This window comes from Dromaius novaehollandiae, chromosome 2, assembly GCF_036370855.1.
Source record: "Dromaius novaehollandiae isolate bDroNov1 chromosome 2, bDroNov1.hap1, whole genome shotgun sequence".
NCBI lineage: Eukaryota > Metazoa > Chordata > Aves > Casuariiformes > Dromaiidae > Dromaius > Dromaius novaehollandiae.
The window spans coordinates 55,770,083-55,784,522 of NC_088099.1; positions in this window are offsets into that span (position 1 = coordinate 55,770,083).

The following is a 14,440-nucleotide window of genomic DNA, read 5'->3' on the forward strand; positions in this document are numbered from 1 at the left end:
CATTTCTTACCTTGCCTCCTTCCTTCCTTCCTTCCTTCTCTTTCTTTCTTTCTTTTTCTTTCTCACTTTCTTTTTCTCTTTTTCTTCTTCTTTCTTTCTATCTTATCAGTTTAAACTATACTGTCTTCAAGACACAGAATTTTTTCTCTGTGTATTTTGTACATGACCAATATATTACAGCTCCAATTTCATTTAGAGTCTCCTGACACAATTGCAGCAGAGTTATTATTAATAATCCTAGCCTTGTGAAGAAACTCACTGCATTTTGATTGAGGTTTCTACTTCTTTAGCCAGTTTGCCACCTTGTTTGATTTCTAGGTGATAACATTACTGGACAAAGCACAAACTATCCCTATGTAGGGGCTTCTTACTTCTCAGCAGACTGCAAACCCACATTATCATTCACCAGTTTTCCAGTCACCTTGTGTTCTATACAGATTAATATTGATAAAAGTGTCCCCCATTTTCATCCATTTAGCAGCTGTGCTCTATGTGTAGTTGAGGTTTGAAAGGTGCAAAACCACATCAAGTACTCCTGCACATCTTTATTAAAGAACAGCTCCGTCCTTTCTGAATCACAGTAGCGTTATTTATATTGCAATAGGCTACAGAAACTGCAACTAGCAAGAAAGCTAAACATGACATAAACTCATGGTAAATGCCATCCTTTCTCCAGGACTCAGTTTAACACACAGGCAGAACAAACAAGAACAGAGAATGGAATAAAAGCAATGCAACGTCTGTCTTCCCTGCAACAACATAGCATGATTCTCTATTAATCAAGGTCGTATTCTCCTATCCCACCTCAAAGCAAGGAGAATGCTGCTACACTAGTAAACCATCCCTGGGACTTACTCACAACTCTTTTGACAGATTTGTGACTTTCTTGCTGAAAATAACAGACTGTTCTTTCTATCATCTGTTTTAATCCTTTCATAATATTAATTGTCAAACAGTAATTGCTGGCAGCAAAGTAACAATAAAGAATACAAGTTCACTACTCAGTTACGCTGGCTGCCCACTCTACCAGCATGGTGATTGACTTCAAATGCTTCGCTGAATGAATTCGCATGAGCAAGTGATACTCCTCATGAGTAACAGCTGCAGAAGTGATACGAATGCACTCGTGAATGCATTTCAGCATTTGTACTCAGCCTTTCCTCCTTCTGCATTTATTTTTCCATTAATATGGAAAGTCACTTTGCCTATAAAATATTTTGCCCTGCTGTCAGGTTTTATTTTGCACATTTCTTGAGGAGTGTAATGCTTATGCCTCAAAATGACTGTGCATGCCAAAAAAATTCATGAGGCTTCAGAACTGGTTATAGAGTAAGAACTGTTCAAAAAGTCCTAACCTTTGAATATGCATTCTCTTAGATGACATGGTAGCCTAAATAACATTCATTTAGAACAAACACATACAAAAAATGGGCTGCAATTTTCAAAACAACCCACTTTAATGTAAATGACTCTTCAGAGACATTATAAGGCCTTAAGTATTATATTTTATTCACATCATTGCTGGACTATATGTTGATTTATGGTAACCCTAGTAAAGGTCATGTAAGTAACATCCTGTTGTATTATAACCTGATTGAGGTGATTCACCGTTTTCATATCCTCCTGTTTTGATGCATTTCCCATATGTACTTACATCATCCATTTTTCATGCCTCCTTTTGTTTTTTTTTTCCTTTTGCCATGCTCACTTTAGGTCAAAATATTGTCCGCTTCATAATGTCTAGGCCTTGAGGAAGTCACACCTTCAGGCATATTTTTCACTGATAACATGTTGCCGTCACTGCATCACATTTCTCCTACCTATCCCTTTTTGAATAGTTCTCACTTCTGTTTTCAATTATTCTTTCCCCCTAGGCCTTCCTGCTCTGAGTAGGGCTGTAGTTGGGTCATTGTAAAGCACAGAATTTAAAAAGAGAATGTCTCTGTGTTAAAAACGCCTCTTGCCAACATGAGGAAACTGTAGTGCAGTAAAGGGTGTGAATTTTCAGCCCGCGGCTGCAGGGGACGGGACGTGCACGTGGGCACTGTGAGACCCCCATGCCAGCAGGCACCTCGCTGCCTCCTGCTCAGCCGCAATGCAGCGCCCATCCGAGGAGATGGTTGGAAGTGGCTCAGGTGCTGTAAATAACTTTTCCACATGGTTAGGCCCACCAGCTCCTTTGCTGAGCTCGGTTAGGCTAGTTTCAAATATGAGAGTGCTTGGGATTAGAAGGCTAATCCTCACCAGCTAGATTTACCTCTGATTGCCCTTTTTAAGCAATCAGGCAATGGGAAGGCAGCAGGTTTCCTCCCTGGATGGCAGTGGAAGGGAGGACAGCATTTGGGAAGGGCTCAGCCATCAGTCTAGTGCAGACCATGAACCAGCAGCCTCAGTCCACAGCATATCCACAAACTGCAAATCCAACTTCTGAGCTGCAGTGGCTCCACAGCAAAAAGTCCATAGCTGTTGCGGGGCAAGTAACCTCCAGCAAAGGGCCAAGGCGGACGGCTGGAGGCTGCAGTCCTCAAAAATGCCCTAGCACGAATCAGCAGAGTTTGAATCCGCGTCTTTCATTTGGAGAACCACCATCATTCCACAAATCTCACAAGTTCAGTTCCCTGTGAGGCACAGGAGAGTGATTTATTTGCTGAAATGTGAAGTTCTGAGTCAACAAAAACTGTTCATATATTTGCATCAGACTTAATGAATACTTTAAGTTAAAAAAGAGATTTCTTTTTGAAAAGTCAGAGGCTTTAACCTGTCATTTCTAAATGACAGAACAGAGCAAAGCTCAAGACCTTTTGAGACTTAAGCTACCTGAAGTTCCTATTTTTTGAAGCAGTGCAGAAAATGAAATAAAAAAATTTATTCTACCCAAAATAAAAAAGATCTGTGGGAGCAGAAGGCCATTTTGACTAAAAACAAAGCGTTTTTCAGATCAGCTCAAAAATATTTAAAACATTGAAAATATTTTCTAATTCAGCTGCCAAGCCAGTGGTACCTTACTCGTGTAGCTCTAATTCACACCCTTTTTAATGGCCTAATATTCAAAGTGCTGAACACCTGCAGCTCCTAGTCAAGTTGGACATTCAGTATTTATAAGTCAGTAGGAGTGCCTGGATGTACAGCAGTTGTGAAAAAATCAAGGTTTTCCTTTGCCATGAGTGCTTAGGTAGGGCTAGCAGTGCCTAACTCTAAACACCCCCACTTGAAAATGTTGTTGTCTACTATAAAAGGATCGTAATTTGCCTGCCTCCCAGGGATCCTGTATTCCTGCCCCAGGATACGAGATGCCCCTGCTGACTTCACAATCTAAATTGGGAAAAATCAAGCCTATTGTGTCACAAGGATTAATTAGTCAATCTCTGTAAAGCTCTCTGAAGGTGAAAAGCATATCTACATTTCACCCTGACAGATGGCTGTGGTTTAATTTTGAAGGTTTTCTTTAAAAAAGCTGTTTTGCAGAAGCACTTATTCTCCTCACTGTGCGCCAGTGCAGCTGATTCATTTGCAACTGGTGTGCAGATGGAGGAACAGGATGACAAAAACCTCTGCTCCGGCTGTGAGCATTCAAAGGGAAGAAACTTTAATATGGATTGACTTTATGAAGCAGAGTTCCCCACTGTCTTGCAGTAGTATAAAATATCATAAAACGCTGCCAATTCTGCTTTCTCCACTCATTCCTGTCTGTGATAGTGTTACAGAATATCTTCACAAAAGTAAATGAAATACAAGACCTATGGGGATTTAAATGGACCTTGTGTCACCGAAAGTAGCTTACTACACCATGTTCCCACACCTGTCCTCATGCCCTGTTGCAATTAGCATCTTGCACAGATCTTTGAACATATGCTCGCTTTGTCATCCGGTGGCATATTCTACCACACTGCGCAAAGCAAGCTGTCAAAGGCTTTACCGAAAGCAATAATGACTAATGATTTACAATAAAATAAGCACTGTGATCCTCAGCTGCAACAATTTGTGTAGTATAAGAGCAGCAAGAAGGCAGCTCTCTCAAGCTTTTATTAATTGGCTTATCAATTCTGATTCCATTTCTCAAGAAACGTAGCATCATACTCATAAAGCATGCATGATTTATAGAGGAATCCAGAGGGAGAGAATACAGCAAATACGGGCAGGATTTTGCAGCTGGAACTTGCTAAACATATCAAACCTGCCCACCCAAACTGCTCGTAACAACAGCACTTTTAAGGAACAGTGTTCCAGAGTCTGGATTACTCCTATGGTCATCAGTACAGTGCAGTAGTCATTAGAGAGTAGGAAAAGCCTTCTCAGGAAAGGAATGGTGGTGTTTTCTACTGACAGAATTAAATCTTCTTTTAAGCTCATAATCAAGGTAACTCACTCATCCCCCCTCAACCATGTTGTAGATGGTGCTGTCCAAATGGTTTGTAGTGAGCAAGTTATCTGGAAAATTACCACCACCACCGCCACCACTTTTAAGCTGATTAGATTACAGAAAACTTGATCATGCTAGACATTTTTTTTTCCCCTTCTCCACCCACAATATCTGTTCTTACCTATATATGTTAGGTATGGTATATACCTTTTGAGAACAGCTCTCAGTCGCTGCTGTACTGTTAGATGTAAATCTGTGAGGGCACTTGGCGGATGGCAGTTGACATGAGGATGATTTTGCCTCCCTGTTTGATTTCCTACCTTTTCCATGGGGAAACAGGGCCTAAAGAGCCGATGAGGAGCTTAGCAGGGAAAGGTAAGGAGCTTTCTATGGAAAGGTATGAGATAAGCAGCCCTACAATATTAGGGCACCTATTTGGAAATGCAGTTGGCCTCACTGGTGCTGCAACTCCCTGCTTTCTCTCAGCTAGACTCTTTTAATCTTTTCTTTCGATTAATGATCAGCCTCCTTCTCAGCAGCAGACAGGTTTTACCATGCCACTAGAAGGAGGTGCTCAGATGGCAGTCCAAAGTGCTAGTCCCCCCACTTCAATATCATCAGGTCATGCTACAGACATGGGTGCTCTAGCTTTCTCCTGAGACACTTCTCTAGATTGAGGATTTTTGTGTGGCTGAAATTTCACCTATACCTACCCACCTCCCTCTGGCTTCTTGTGGGAAACCAGACAGCTATTTGTTCAAAAAAATTACTGATCATCAAAAGAAAACTCACTTTGTTGTGATTTTAACTGGATATGAGCTGTCACATAAGGTCCAGATCTTATTCATCATGATGCTGCTTTTATCATATTTTTATCATTATCATATTTTTTATCATATACTTCTTCCCCTTGTTAGCTCTGGCTTCATGCTGTTAGTCAAATATTTCAGGCCTCACAGTTTTGGGGGTTTTTTTTCCCATTTGGAAGAAATATTAAAACCAGATTCTGCTATCTTTGATGCAATCTAGACAGTTTTCAGAGAATGTAAATAAATTGCATTTCCTTTAGCATAACAGAAGTCAAACAACAGCAAAAGACAAGTTTATGGACCAAACTTTGTTCATGTGTACTTAGTACAGAAGTTCTCTGTGCCTTTTTCTCAGTGCTTGTTCCAGTTGTGTCACTTGACTTTTCTGTCACTACTCTGAAATGTCCTGTTTTTCATAAACTTAATTCTGCTACAGTGACTGCCTTAATGCCGTTCCCTTGTCATTCATTGTTTAGCCCTGGAAAACTCTTCAGGTTACAAGGAATGAGGTAAGCCGGTACACGACTGGTCTAGTACAACAATATTTGGTGCTCACTGTTCACAGGTTCACTTTTCTGTAGCTGCTTCTCCATATTTTAAAGATCTATTTCATCACTGAGATGATCTAAACACTTTTCAGCTTTCCCCCCCCCCCCCCCTTCTCTTCTGTTGGAGGTAGCTGTCTGGAAATGCCTGAGAGGATGGTCAAGGGACAATTTTCAAGGAGAACTGTGATCTCCTAAAACATGAAATCAAATCTGCTTTGGGAGTCTCCCAAAACAGATGAACTTCATTCTCTTGCAATGGAACAACCCGCTGCCTTGGTGGCATTATTCCCAGTCACGCCAGTGGCAGTCTTTTCTCTTGTTCCTACAAACTTCCTGAGATATATTTCCTCCCATTATTTTGTTCTCCATGTTTATCTGAACTGCTTATCTTACTGCTTTACCAGCCATTGGGTCATCTTCTTTCTCTCCTTCTTGGTAATCACATTTTTTGAAGCCTTCAGGTTTATAGTATGATAGCAGGGGGCTTATTTTATTGCCAAAAGGCAGCAGCTCTGTGGCCCACACCCCTCTTGGCATCTTTTGTCACCTATCTCATAATCAAAGAGTTGTTTTGACAAGAGCCAGGCAATTTTATTTCCTTGTTTTTCTCCCAAGCTCTTCCTTCCCATGACTTGCTGCCACCCCATTACATCAGCTCGCGGATTCTGCCACTGACACTCATCAATAAAACAGCAAGACACAGGCATCGCTACACAAAATCCAGCCGAGTCCTTTTTTACACGGCTGATAAAATGCATCTCTGTGCTCATCCTACATGTCAGTAGGAGCGCTGCACTCAGTGGTGGCGAGCTCCCCATGCTGCCGTTTGGGTTTTGCAGTGCAAATTCTTTCATATATGGGAATGCAGCCAACTGCCCTGGCAGCAGCTTGACTGTTCAGTGTTCTGGGCAGATCTTGCACAGGAGACCAAACATTATTAGCTACCCCAGCCAGGGGGGCTTCCTGGGACTCAATGCTTTATGGAAGATCCTGGCTCGACTGCTCTTCTGGCCAGTTAGCGCACTTACAGGTCTGATGCGTGTACCTGGAGTGGTGCGTCCAGGTGGTGAGGTGAAAGGTAATGCCTTTCAGAGGGCTTCCCAGACTCGGTCAGATCCCAGGCCACTCTCTGTTTCCTCTTGGGGTCGGGGATGTGGCTAGGACAGCTCCTTCTTCTGTTGTAACACTTTTCTGGAGCTATTGCTTTATGTGGCACTTGAGCCATCTATTCCCGTTGCCTCACCTTGACAACCTGCCCACAGTAGTTCGGGAGGAATCGGTTGCTCTAATCAAAGCAGAAAAGCAGCTTATACTGGAGAGTATCTGTAATACACACACATACACCCCCTCACTCGCCCAGTTATTCTCAACTGAAAATAAATAAAAATCAATTGCTTTGTTTCCAGAAAACACTAGCAGTCCCCCAGGACCATCCACCCCACATACAGTTCAGAATAAGACCCCCAGACACATGAATAGAAGAAAGCAGAAGTATATTCACAGAACAACAGGAGAGACTTTCTGTGTCAACCTCATCTTTCCCCAGTATATCTTTTATGCTTAACCCTACCAGAAAAGATCATGCCTGTATTTCCCAGCACCAGCAGACCATTATAAAGATCAACCCTGAGTTCAGTACATTCAAAACGGTCCTTTTTTCCTTTTTAAGCTGTCATTAAAGCACATTACAAAGTCTAGTTTAGAAAACCGTAAGTTGCTGAAGTGCTTTAAAAATATTTTCCCAGGGATTGGGTCTCTAGCTCTTCTTACTTTATATAATCACAGTATCAAAACTAGAAGTTTACAATGCATGTTAAAAACACCAGCATCTCCAGAGAGGTAGAAAGAAAGTGTTCATGCAGGCTTGTATCAAGCTGTACTGCAGATTGCCTGTGGACCTGCACAGTGCCAGCGGTGCTGTAGTTAACACAGAGTGCCTGGCACAGGGACCGCGGTCACTTGTTCTTGGAAGTTAATGTATTTCTCCCCCAGAGACAGGCTACGCAAACAGCTCCTGGACTTTTGTTCTTTCACAAAGTCCCATTATTAGCCTGCTTTGTTACAGGTTTTCCACCCGCTCCAAAATAGACCTTCGTAAAGAAAAAGAGCGACACTGAAGGCTCTCTGTGAAACATAAAGATGTTGAAAGATCTATTTTCTCCCCCACTAAAAGGCTTACAGATACGAACTGTGAGGATTTTCTGTTTGTTTGTTTAGTTTTTGTTTGTTTTTTTGTAGCCAGATGGTGAGACCGAAAATAGGAATGACTGTTCCTTGATAGGAACGCTATGGGAAAGTGGCTTCTGGATAGCTTTTGAGGGTGCAGACAGCCTACTACTTTACTGTTCAAGGAGCACTAAAAATAGATCACAGAATGGATCTGGTGGGGATGAGGAAACCTAATTATTTGCTGTAATTAGTTGCATCCCAGGATGAGGGGGCTGGATGCTGGAGTGGTGTGGCTCAGCAGGCACCCATTAAAATGATGGAGCCTCTATTGCTTTTTTCCAGCTGAGGATCTGGTCCTCAGCTGCCTGCTGCAAACATGGATCTTAAACAGACCTGTCTGGCGGGGGATGTTGTACATGCTTGCAAGAAAAACAGAACACCAGCACACTTGCACAGGATCAGAGAAACTGCATTATTCCAAATAAGCCCATTTACTGAACAATCTCCTGGCTCTTTTCTCAGGATGAAAGGATTACAGAGCACACCAGTGACCCAAACCATACAATATACTACCCAAAATCTCATTTTTGCAGCTGTTTATTTCTGAAATTTCTGAAAACAATATGTTTTCCAAAACCCAGTATCCTCATAGTCCCCATGTGGTTGCATCAGCTCTACAGTTGCCAACTTCTCTCTACGGTTTGCTCTCGAAAGCTTTTTAAGTACATTTTCCCAAGGTGATGAGCAGTTCAGAATTCATTCCTTTCCAGGTGTGATATCTGCAGTCATCTCTTTGTGCAAGATAGAAAGGAGACCTTGAAGGAAAGAGTGCCCTTCAGGAGACAAGAGTTCAGGATAATGCAGGAAAAAACAGAATCTGAAATTAGGAGACCTAAAAGCCAGAAGTGGCTATATAATATTAGCAAGGCTATGAGGACAAAAGAGACTAAGAAAGCTTCATCTATTCTGCAAGTCACATAAACAATTGATAAGCACAATGTGATTCTCAGGAGAAGGATTCACACTGTATGCCTGCTCACCTGGGGACATAAAGTAGCTCCAAACCCTTTTAAGCACACAGTAGAAAACCTACCATGACAGCTGTTCCCTCACTCTTTTTGCATTTGGTGAAAATTCAGAGTGATCTCATAATTGACTCAGTCTCCTAATCATGCTTGTCACAGATGGGTGCTACCGAAAACAATTAGTAATTAATTTACAGAAGATCAAGAATAGTGGAAAAACATTATTCATTCAATTAAGATGACTGGGTTTGCTGGCTCTGGAAGCATAACTGCATGTTAAGCAGTAGGAAGGGACTCTGTTCTGTTCTTCCTTTCCCCATTTTTCCTTGGGTAAGAGCACACCGCATAAATGGGATCTATGCTCAGATGTTCTACTAGCTAGAAGGGACAAGAACTGCTTGGAAAGAGAAATTTAATTTTCCCCTGAAGTTTCCCTTTTTCCCTGAAGAATGAGCAGTAAAGCCATTAAAATATGGATGAGGGAATCCAAGCTCCAGTCAGCTCAATGGAAATCTTGCCATTGATTTCAGTAGGGCCAGAATTTCCATCTTAATGAAAAAATGCCTTTTCATTTAATAATACAGGAAGAACTGCCTTGGTTTCAGCAATGTCTGGAGCCCTGCATTTTCAAAAGTTACTTATGATTTTAGACATTTGACTGGAGAAACCTCTAAGTGCCGGTCACGTGTCCCAAGAATGGCACAGCAATTCAATACAATAGCACAGTTGGTGGCTGCTGCTTGGACAAAACTTAATTCAGTTGTCTTTTATGGCTAACAGACAAGAACAAAACAAAACACAATGGGCTGAATTTGGTACTCATTTGCTCTAGTGTAAATCCAGAGTGGCTCCACTGGCAGAGAGGGGTATTTTTCTGGATGTCCCCCATCTTCAGGCAGGAGCAGAATTTGGTCTGGTGTCATTACGCTTCTCATATGAGCTGTAGCAAATTAAGATTACTGGGAAGCTTTTTCTTTTTCTTTTGTTAATGCTTGGATGGGTGCTCAGTACATTACAGTGCTGGCTTGCACAGCTAGAAGCCTTGTCTGAGGGTTTTCTTATTTTGTTCCGGCAACACACAATGGGCAACTTTTATTTTCATACCATTTTTCACTGTAAAACTAGCACAATAATAAACCTGTTGGAATAATAAGTTTCTGGCTGTCAAACGAGAGGCTTGTCCTGAATAGAAGTTTAGAGAAATTTGCTCTGGGCACCAAGCCAGCATACACCAGGCAGCAAATCCCAGCGGGGGATTTTCCCCACCTCCTCACCCCCCCCACACAGGACATCTCCGCAGAGTAGAGGGAGGCAGCATCCCCCAGCTACCACCAGACCTTTGGGGCTGGAGAGAAGTATAAAACTTGCCTCGCTCAGAGGAGCAAAAAGCACAGCAGCCACAGGCAAGGGGTCTCCCCAGGCCCCTTTTGCCACTGTTCCTGGTGAAGCACCACAAAACTCACCCTGTGCTAAGTGACAGGGGAATACAGCCTGTGGGAGCCCCCAGCTACTGCAGCGGGGCAGCAAGATTCTGGGGCACCACGCACTGCGCTTTTAGAGCCAGCCTGAAAAACATGAGAGGCAGCGTTGAACCCATTTTGCAGAGAGAATGAATGTCACAGGTAATTTCCTGGGCATTGCTTGGGGGAAGAGACTGCAGTTCTGGTTCCTGCAAACCTCTTGTTATGATGAAGTCAACTTGCATGGGAGAAATAACCTCATCTTAGAAAGGAAAAGTTTTTCCCTGTTTTTGAATTGCATTGGATATGAAAGCACATCATGATACTGATACGGCTGTATAGCTAATAATTAGTCCCCCAAGATTGTTTCATTCCCTCCTTTAACTTACTTTTCCTTTAAAAAGCAACTCTTAACATTTTAATCCAAACACGTTCATACACATACGCTCTAGCAAAGGACAAAATGCCATTACTTATCCATCAACTTGGGGAGTAGAACAGAAGGAAATGCACCTTCCTAAAGTCTATTTCCATGTCTCACTTGAAGAAATTATATGAAATGCTCTATTGCTTATTTGACCCTGAGGAGGTTAATAGGATTTCTTCTCTTTAAACAAAAGTCCACAGCAAAATAGCAGGTTTCGTAGCACACAGAGCTGATAGGCTGGGAGAAGCTGATCCATCGTTCTGTTTGAAAAATCTTCTCTATTTATTGGTGTCCAGTATTTTTAGGGTTTCCTTTATATCTCAGCACTAGGAACTTATCCTAATAGTTCACAAATAATTACATTTATTTGACTGGTTGAAAACTACTGAGATTTTGAAAATAAGAAGGACTCTGTGTCCCATCTTAAAGGCTGCTATTATAAATTACCATTTCAGCAGCTTGTCCAAGTTCCATATTATGCTAGTTATGATCTCCAGGATGTTTCAGGAGGCTCTGGGAAATATTAACTCTGGAAAAATTTAGCTGTCTGGGAAAGGAAGAAAATGAAGTGGTTTTATTTACTTTCTTTCCAGGGAGAATCAGCAGCAGAACAGGAGTATATCAATAAAGACACCTAGCACAATTTCCTCTGGTCTTGCTAGTTTACTGAATTTGTCATTACTTGTGAGTTTATGATCATATTCCAAAAATAGCATAGGGGAGCTGGTGTACAGGAGAGAGGCTTTGTTTATGATGAGTATTTCAAAAAACATAAGATGTGTCATAACAGATTATACCATTCCTGTATCCAGCATCTTCTCCTTAGTACTGACCAGTACTGATGCTTCAGAAAAAATGACAAAAATACATAATGCATCAGTGTGTTCAGAAGTGCTCTACCGCAGTGAGCAACTCCTTTGTTATACCTGCTACTTGCCACTATCCCTCCTAAATCACAGCTTTTGATCACCATTGTTTTAGTAACCATTTGCTACAGTCCTGAAGCTTTTCATCACTGGACTACTCAGCTCAGTGTCATGTCTTGCATGAGAAAAGTCTGCAAGATCTGACCCAAATATTGTTCTTTCATCAGCTGCTTTAAGGAGAGGCTAACTGGGCAACTGAATATTAGTGAGCTATAAGGCAAGATCCCTTTAGCAGGTTACTTCGATCCTCAACTTTAGCATGGCCCATTCTGAGCAGATTTCCGCACCTCAGCCTTACCTCACTGAAGTTCACGTTAGCTTCAATTGCAGGCCTAAGGTCTCAGTGCAAAAAGAATTTCTGCTTCTGGCCACTGAGCAGAAAGCACCGCTGCATCGGTTCCTCAAAACGTTTGTGACTGGTTTCCTCCTGTTATAAAGAAAGAAGAAAACTATTTTTATGTACGTCCTGCTCTGGGAGAAGTGACAAGGCTGCAGTTGTCACTAGTCACTGAGGTATGGAGCTTGTTTGCAGTGAGTTATTCAAGTGCAGTAAGAAGGGCAAGAAATACATACTGGTGCGTCCTGAAGCTAGACTGAAATTAGACAGCCTTGCCTGCTGTTTATCTGAGAACTTGATGTTCCTATTTCAGGGCAGCTGAAATAGTAATAGATGTTCAATACTAGCATCATCTTTGATGAATAACCAAAATGTTAATCTGCATCCCCACATGTTAATAAAGAAATGTCAAAATCTGTGCAGACTATGTTGTTCTCCGAAACTGCTTATTTCAACCAGAGTCAAAGGAGGGAGGGAAAGCAGGGAGCAAGAGGGAGAATCTAATTGGGAAACAATGCTCACTGCAGCCTAAAGAGGCAACAAAGAGCAGTTCACACAGAGGTAAGGCACGACTACATGTAAGCCATTTTCAGACTAGCTGTTAAGAAAAAGACAGCTGTGTTTATTGCTGTAATTGAGAGGGAAAAAAACCCTACTGTTTAAAAAAAAAAAAAAAAAAGATGCATTTTACCCCAAAATTTGTTGCTGAACACTTAACATGTGTTCCTATATGTGCACGGTAAGTACTTTTTAAGTAACATTTTATGCCTTTCCCTGTCTTCATTAAAGATCTACTGAGATCCCAGAGAAATGAATACCAACCCTGTATCCTATTGATTTCTTGTGAGAAAGCATCAGGCTCTGAATACCAAGCCTGATGTGGAGGGTAGCCAGCAGCTCCCAGCACTCGTGCTTCCTTTTTGTCAGCAAATACTTTTAGAAACAGGGGCAGTGGTAGCAGCGGTCTTATCAGATATATTCAGATTGTATGAAGGTAAATATGTTCTTCTGCAAGCTGCAATCCGGGAAAGCAGTGGAGCACACCTATTCCCCACGAGAAACTATTTCCGAGTCCTCCCTGCTGGAGGTATTTCCTCGAAGGGAGATCCTGATATATAAGCTGTCCGTAAGAGATTAACCTTGCCTAACAAGCAACTTCTCTAAGTATCTCTACTGTGGTCTTAACTGTAATTAAACTTGTTTTAGCATATTGACAACATTAAACATCATGAAAATATACAGTATTTTTTGATGCGACCTAAACCAAGCTGGAATGAAGTGGGGGTAGGAACGAGCTCAAAGCTTTGGAGGGAGCGCAGCATCCAGGCCGTTTTCCTGCCCCGCACCCAGAAACAGAGTTTCAGTGGCTTGCTGAGGAAGAGCCCTGCAGAGCCGCCAGGGTGGCAGCGTTGCAGCTTGGCCCTACTGCACCCAGCGCAGCTGCTGGTGCTTTGTGCTCAGCAGGGCAGGCTGCAAGCTTGCAAAGGGGCTGGCCGCACAGCTTTGGCACCTGGGCAAGCATCACTCGAGTACATGCCCACCAGACCATTGCTCAAACTGAGTGCTTATGCCGAAAAGTGACCACATAACATGTCAAATACAGAGCTTGCAAGATCAGCAGGTTCTCCTGGTAACGAACCCTTTAGGGTAAAATCATGCGAGGATAGAAAGGAGATTTTTCTCACAGCTTGAGCATGAATTAGTTCAGGGTCTGTCAGCAGCAGACAGCTAAAGCCTCATTTATCAGCCTGGGGCTGCTTAGGAAAGCTTCCTTTTTTTTCTTTTTTTTAACCCCAGCATTGCATGCAGGAAGGGGTGAGATCAGAGACCCAGTAGCTTGGGGGCTGAAGCTAAAAATACTCCACAGTGGGGAAAAAGCCTTATTTTTGTCTGTATTTATAGCTATTGTGGTTGAGGACATAAAAAACCCTATATTCCCTATTATGAGCTCTATACCATCAATGGCAGTTCTTCAGTAAGGCTTCAAAAAACCCCAAGCAGAAAAGCGTGCAAGGATGCTTACCCGACAAACCATCCCTCACGTAAGGTGTTTAATGCCTATAAAAAGCTGTGGGAAAGTTCCAAGTTATGAACCATTACCAAGTGTTTTGTTGCAGCCTGATGGCAAGGATGTTTCAAGTTGTATTTTTCTAGGATATTGCTCCTTTTAGCCACCACATCCTTCTGGGTTCGGATGATCACACCTGCAGGAAGTCTTGACAATGCTTATTGTGCTCTCACCTCACTAAAGGGTCCCTGCTTCCTTAGGCACATGCAACTGTTAGGAATGCCTTAAAAACAAGAGAAAGGTGGGCTTAATCTTAGTGGATAGTGCCAGTATCACTCCAAGATCTTAATGCATGTGTACATGTACCTGCT